Source organism: Diadema setosum, chromosome 12, assembly GCF_964275005.1.
Source record: "Diadema setosum chromosome 12, eeDiaSeto1, whole genome shotgun sequence".
NCBI lineage: Eukaryota > Metazoa > Echinodermata > Echinoidea > Diadematoida > Diadematidae > Diadema > Diadema setosum.
Window position 1 is genome coordinate 30782576 of NC_092696.1, and position 8092 is coordinate 30790667.

Below are 8092 nucleotides of genomic sequence, written 5' to 3' on the forward strand. Positions count from 1 at the left end.
AATCTTCAAAAATGGACTTATCGGTTTTTGCAAACAAACTCTTCATATGTATAATTATGTGTAATAATATGTATCATAAGCAGCATGGACCTTGTACTCGGCTAAGTGTTTGAATAGAATCACACATCATAAGCTTTGTTCTGTCAAATTTGAACATTTGAAAATGTGAAATTTGACCTTTTACATGAAATGATAATGTCCAACCAATAGAACAGAGGATGATCTAAAAAGACACATGAATGATGTGAAAGACGTAATGTAGAATTCACAGTTTTGTTAATGTTTTCATGAAGCACTAATGTCAGTCCTAACTGCCTTAGGAAATATAGGACCGGTAATGAAATTACAGTATGTGATCAGGCAAATATGCCATGTTAGGGGAAAAAAATCCTAACTTCTATTTGATTTCTTGCCATGCCATATCAGGTTAGTGGCCGATATGATTATCGAAATCTTTGTATGATAATATAATATCCTTGTGTGCTTTCAGTGTGTGTGTGTGTGTGTGTGTGTGTGTGTAAACGTGCAGCTCAGTCAAATTTTGATTATTCATTTTTGTCTACATCCTGCCAGGACAGGAGGGGATTCGGACCTCCTACATAACTTCGAATTAGTTTGTTATCATCATTATTTTCGGACTTGAATGATCAATACAGCAGCATTCTCGATTCGTATGATAATAAATTTCGTCATGACAAAACTACCCATTTTTAACAACACTATACAATTAAAAAGAAGCCTGGCTTTCTTCTCTCTCTCTCTCTCTCTCTAGTGATGAGAATGAACAGTTAAACGAAACGAACAAACACTCACACACAGATATTAAGAAAGTATGAGAGGTATAATTACATTAGCTATTGATGCACCTAACATTGCCTTTCATGGGATAGTATACAGTCCTGTACCTGGCCAAGAGGTGCATACAGTAGTAAGGGCAAACGAATTTTCTGTTGTGCATTGACACATGACTCTTTTGAATTAAAAAAAAAAAAACAGCACAAAAGTTGTGTTGTTTGTTTGGTTTATTCTTGTTTTGTTTTTGTTTCGTGATTAAAAAAGAAGACACAATAGAAAATAGAAATCATCGTTTTCAAAGTATCTCTTTTTGCTTTTTTGCGTACCGTAATCCAACCAAACAGTGTTAATGCTAGCTTTATATTTAAAAGGCTTAATTTGTGTTTATTTTCATATCTCTTGGGTATGTATGTCTGTGTGTGTGTGTCCGATACACACACACACACACACATATATATATATATATATATATATATATATATATATATATATATATATGTGTGTGTGTGTGTGTGTGTGTGTGTGTGTTGATGTCTGAATGTCAAACACGAATTACTGGATAGAGACAGGTAAAGATACAATGTTGTGCATTTTTGTCATATCGCTTATCTTGCATTTGTTTGTTTTATTCATTTGCAATCTGTACATGATGGTAGGATAGCCCATTCACCTGCATTATAATTTGAGTATGATAATGTTCTTTTATACAGTCTGGTTGAGTACTTATAGGATGGATCACTTCACCGGTGTACGCTCCCTGCTCTTTGCAATGTATTGAAGCTGGATCTTTTACGTGCATGAATGGCGTGAGACTCTCTCAAATACGAGACCTCCATTTTACATCCTATCCGAGGGAAAGAGATTTCTTCTTTCTAAGAAGGCCATGAAACACACGTCATTACTCAGAAAGACTCAAGGGGAGTTAAGCGCGAGCACCACGAGTTCTTTGATTGGAAGCTGTAGAGAGATACACTATGACTACCTACTGAGCCAACTTGCCTTGTTACTGATTTGGCGCATAATGATTGGATGGAAGGATTTGAATACGACCAACAAGAACAAAGGTTCTCAGCAGCCTCTTGGGGCATTGGGTTTGATATAGATAAAAATTAAGTTAATTGACATGTGCCGTTTCTCTACTTTTTCCTATGATAGTTATACTATGATATAATCAATACGCCATACGATGCATTCTCTATTCTGATTGGTCATATGTGGTCACTAATTTTCCCCCACTTCCTTCAGTAAGTATAATACAGCTTTCCCCGACTGAATTCTGCTCAGGCTTCACCACAGAACTCTAAGAGTTCTGTGGACTTCACCAGACTCACGGCTGGCATTGATTCGCCGTAGATGGGTATTACCAGCCTTACATATTGGCATAATAGTCTTGGCATAGTTAAAAAATCACCTCTGTGGAAAATTTTTATCATACTCACTGGTATTTCAACCATATTGTCTCAAATCGGCCGATATCTCTTGAAGTAATGTATTTTCTCTTTGAATTTCCTGTATGCATGTCATTTTGTAATGCGCAGTAGTGTATATTATTATAGTAGCTGCGCAATATAAATGTCCTTTATTATTAATATTATTATCAATTTCTTTACAACATTATGACATCAATTTTACTAATTTTCAGACATCCATGTGATAAGAGTTCTGCAAGATTCAATTTAATTCAGTGGAAACTTATTTAAATTTTTCGACAAAACAAACATTTATATTACAAGCGGCAAATTAATAAAGAAACGTTGTAAAAAATGGCGCGAAATAATGATACATCATTGACATAACAAAATATTGCAATAAATTCAATTCAATTAAATTCAATTCATTTATTTGCATTCTTCTTCTTTTTCCTTTTTCAAGAAAAACATAACACAAGATAAATCAGGTTTTACATCATAAACAAAGAACATTTGTCTTAATTAATAAATGGTATCAATAAACATAGGAGCGCATACTGGCAAAAAAAAAAAATATATAATACAAAGTCATGCTTCAGTTGAAAAAAAAAAGGAAGAAAGAATAGAGAGGTCCACTAAAAAGCAAAGCTTGTAGATTGTGAACCACTCATAAAACCTATAAATTACTTATTTACAAACACGTGTGACGATTATAATATACGACAGGACGGGACAAAACAGAAGAAACGCAACAACATGACACAACTTGCCAGAATAGATGAAAAGTATGGAAGGAAAGAAAGAAGAAAAGAGAGAATGAGAGAATACCTACACGCTGAATAAGGGAAATGGAACAGAGGATGGTAGAGAATGTGCTTCATAGAGTTGGTGCTGCATGCAGCTGAGCAAGGATTGTAATGGCTACTTCTTTACGTAATAATAAATTCAGTGTTTGAATGATTGGTGGGTGGATGATGAACTCTGAGGTTAACAAAAACTATAGCTGTTAATGGAAAAAAAAAACATGTCAGGGAGGATTTAATAAAAAAAGTTTCAAATTGCGCTTAAAAGAATACAAAGATGGGGAATTTTTTATTTCACAGCTCAGTGAGTTCCAAAATCTAGGACCAGTGTATATAAATGTATTCTGAGCCAATAAAGCTCTCAGGAGGGGTAAATGAAACTCATTAGATTGTCTAGTGGGATAATCATGAAAAGACTGGTTCCGTGGGAACATTGAATTAAAAATACTGGGAAGTGCATTTACATTGTAATTAAACATAAACTGACCAAGTTGAAAAAAATACAAATCTTTAATTTTCAAAATCTCATGTTTAATAAATAATGGCTCTGTATGGGAACGTGGCGGGACGCCATAAATAATACGAATAACCTTTTTTTGTAACAAAAGTAATTTATCTAGTAAGTTTTGATGGGCACTACCCCACGCTAGGAGTCCGTAATTAAGATAAGGTAAAATAAGAGAAAAATACAACGTCAACAAAGAGGACAATGGAATATGAAACTTGAGTCTATTAATAATACCAATATTGCGTGAAAATATTGTACTAATGTTAGTAATATGCGGTCTCCACGAAAGTTTATCATCCACTGTGATACCAAGGAATTTTATATGAGGAACTCGTTCTAACAAAGTGTTATCAAGAACAATACCTGTGTCTAAATCTTCTAAAGTATTACTAAAAAAACATATACTTAGTTTTCTGAAGATTAAGAGATAATTTATTAGCTCTTATCCACTGAGTTACTTTTTTCAATTCGGAATTAACTATGCGTACAAGAGTATCTGGATTTTGGTGAGAAAAGAAAATATTTGAATCGTCAGCAAAAAGTATAAATGAGAGTATTTCAATTCAATTTTCAATCAATCATAGTTTATTTCCAATCAAAGAAAATCAAAACGTAATGCAAAGTATACATATCATAAAATGATATTGTCTACACTTTTACAAAAGGTTCATGTAATATACGAACTAAATTATGTCAGATGATCTACAAAAGTCATAGATATAAATGATAAAAAGTAAAGGTCCTAATAAACTACCCTGTGGGACGCCACATTTAATGAATTCTAAACTCGAGCTGTACTCGTTCAGAGATACATATTGTTTTCGGTTTTGTAGGTAACTCCTGAAAAAAATCACCCAGGAGAACCGCTACGTATACCTGTATGAAAAATGGATGGACCTACTGAACAGACAGCCCTTACCATAATGCTAGCCCTTCTGAATAAGTAAGTCAACATTAAATATACTTTGATTTCGGAAGCCCAATTCAGAGAAAAAATGTAATGTAAACATCAAAAAAAATGTAAATAGGACTATAAGAGACAACACTGGCATACAAAGGCAACAGAGAGAGAGAGAGAGAGAGAGAGGGAGGGAGTTAACTACTGTACATGGAGACAGTGACCTGCAAAATGTTCATCGGGAAGTACAGCTGTAGCTTTGAGTGTGTGTTTGAATGTGCAGAAGGAAAAAGAAAATGAAGGAATTTCGTACATATATTGAAGAGAGACAACGCTACATTCGGGAATGCGATTGTAGCAACAAAATAACACACACTGTAAATTTCGCATGTGATAAGAGTCCCATACAGGCTCACTCGATTAAATGACATTATGAAATATCAAGCATACACACGCATGTGAGAACATTTACACCTATATTCATTCCCTCTACATTTTTGACCAATGAAAGCACTACTAACAGCAACGCTAAATTCCATAAACATCCACCTCCCAGTCATTTGACAAAAGTTATCCAAAGCTTAATTCAACAACGCATGATGACTCAGCATGTATTACATTTTTTCATAGGAATGGTGTATCGAAACTGCAATACTGAAATATCACTGAGATTGTGTAATTCATTTTTCATGATTGAACGGGTTCCAGAAACAATTTTGACGAGAGGAATATTATCCAGATATTTGATGAAGAAAGTGGGCGACCGGAGTCGGATGTGACTCGAAGTGAAATGGAATATAGGGTCACTGATTAGAATGAGTATAAAAGGAAGTTTACTACCTAGGCACATTGCCAACCTAATCTGACTTCCCGTCGAGCAAGGTACAATCCAAAAATGCACTGCTCGAGCAGAGACTAAATCAAATTTTACTTGTCGAGCAAGGCTCAAACCCAACTTCACTTCTCGAGCAGAATGCAAACTTAATCCCACTGCACAAGCAGACTGCACGATGCACGCATGATATTACTGTAATACGGGAGTGTACAGTTCCGTGAACCATGTAGATTTGATTGGGTTCATTCGATCTGAGTCAAATTCACAATCTCATTATAGGAGGATTCATCCAGTCACAAAATAACGAGTCTAATCCCGAAGCAGGACTGGAAGCTCGTCCTAAAGCAAGCAATCCGTATGACATTTCAAAACGCAATTACTCTCCATTAAAAAAACACATAACGAGGAAGAAGACAAAAGGCGATAACATCCTATGAGCTATACAATGATAATGAAGAGTCCCATTGCAAAACACCTTGTATGCAATTTCAAAGAACTACGAGGGAATATCCTTACAATGAACATTCTTTAATAAGTACTGCACACACAGTATTTGTCGTCTATAAACAACGCATTTTTCTATATACATGTACTATAGGCAGCTCAGTTACAAATGCCTCAGCATGTCAAGTGCAAGTTCAAGTTCGAATTTATTCGTTTTTCCACACTAAAGTCATACAAACATAAATCTCACTTTCTTGAGTGACAGAAACAATGCATGTAAATTCATACAAAGAAAACAACAATAATGGGAAAAACTAACAGTATCAATACTTTGTAATTGTTACAGAGGTAACGAAAATGAAAGAATTGTCAATATGCACTGTGTGAAAAAAACGGAGGGACCCACTAAAAAGACAACGCTTGTAGAGTGTGAGCCGCTCTAGTATTAAAAACTCGATGCAAAATTTGACTAAATATAGCAACAAAGCAGCACGAAAAGTTTGGCATAAAAAGTTTAGCAGCCCACTAAGAGACAGACGGACAAACAGTTACACACAAAACAATAACAAACAAAATAATGAGCATGAGACAAGACTAGGACATCAACAAGACAACTTATAGGGAAGAAAACTGACTTGATGACATACCGTCTAGACATGAAATGTCTCATAATTGAATTACTAATCATAATTTACATGTCAATCAATTAACTATGAGAGTAACAATTATTGTTGTGACAATCAAATTTCAAAATATATTAGCACGCATTAATGTTGATTGGAGACGAATATTATTCTGAACTGCATGGTCCACCTGAGCGGGATATGACTGGAGTAGTACATGTAGTATAATGATTTTATATTCCTATTTTTTTCAAACGAATGTTGTGCTTAAGCTCCCGTGTGCAAGTAATATAATCATTTGTGTGTGTGTGTGTGTGTGTGTGTGCCACGCCCTCGTTCTTCATCCCCTTCGAGGTTCTATAACTTATTGTATTTTTGGTTGTTGTTTTCCGATACAATATCCGTCTCATCAGAAGTATATTCTAAGATCGCTTAAAAGTTTTAATCAAAATGCTGCATGTATATAAAATGTAGAATGCAAATTCATGAGTCAATTATTATAACTTTCCTAACTTTCTTACAATTTTGTGAGAGTGTTGACATTTTTTCTTGATGTCAACGTAAAAAGTTTTACGATGGATCTTTTATCCACAGGTGGACACGTGCGAACATAGTGAAATTGAACATAGTGAAACATCATCAATACACATTGCTCTTCTTATACACAATGACATTGTTAGTATGTTGCCTGGTGGGTATGTGTGTGTTCGTGTGAGTGTGTGTGTGTGTGTGTGCTTGTGGGTGTTTGTTGTTGTTGTTGTTGGTTTTTTTCTTTTTTTTTCAGTTTACTTATAGCCATGGAGCTACTAGCTCAAACTCTTGCTTGCAGTTCGTTTTCCTGCTCCTCGGAAACCGATAAGTTAATCATTGTGCATGACACAAATACATAGTCCTTGAAAACAGAATAATTATTGTGGTTAACACGAAAACTGATAAATACAACACAAAGTAAAGGAAACACTTGAAACACAAATGTATGTACAAGACCGGTCAATAAGGTAAATCATTCAGCCATAAAAGAGCATCTTCCCAAGTTACTGTCACAATGTTGGAGCAATGACTCAAGATGATAATTCTGTCGTATCTAATTTCGTGAGCGTTTTCTATTTTTTCAACTTTCATCAGTTTACACGCACATGCCTCTAGTAAATCGATAAGAGCTATCAATTGTTACTACAATGCACTCCCGTTACATCAAACATGGTCATAACGAAATTCCAGTTACGACTTAGTACAAAATTAAGGCTCCGACTTATCCGCTCTATTTTTTTTCTGTATTGTTTATTTGTTCGGTTATAAAGAAATTTCGAAATTTCGAGAGAACTGCTGGTCCGAAGGACTTCGTTATAACGGGGGTTGACTGTATTTCAGCTCAGCTCACTGAGGTTCTCTGAATCTTGGTTGTTGCGTCGTCCAGCCCGTGAATTCCTCACTAGGATGATTTCTTTTTCCATATTTTCACTATACAGTGCTATACGTCCCGTCCTCCCTTTGTCCATTTCTTGTCCCTTCTTGCTTATCTTTTCTGATTCGAACATTGCTTCTATGTCTTTCTGCTGGCGTCCTTTCGTTCTGGTCCATGTTCTCATCCTCTCCCTTCTCTTAGTTCCTTTCTTCACTTCTTTGCGCCCCACCCCCTTCGATTCATGTCTATCAATGTCTAAGAGCGTTGTAATTCTACTTTATGACGTTTAGCCTTGGTTAGTACATCTCTCCAACAATGACTTTTTTTATCTGGGCTTGTTCTCTTCTTCCTCTTGCATGTCAATCGTTGTTT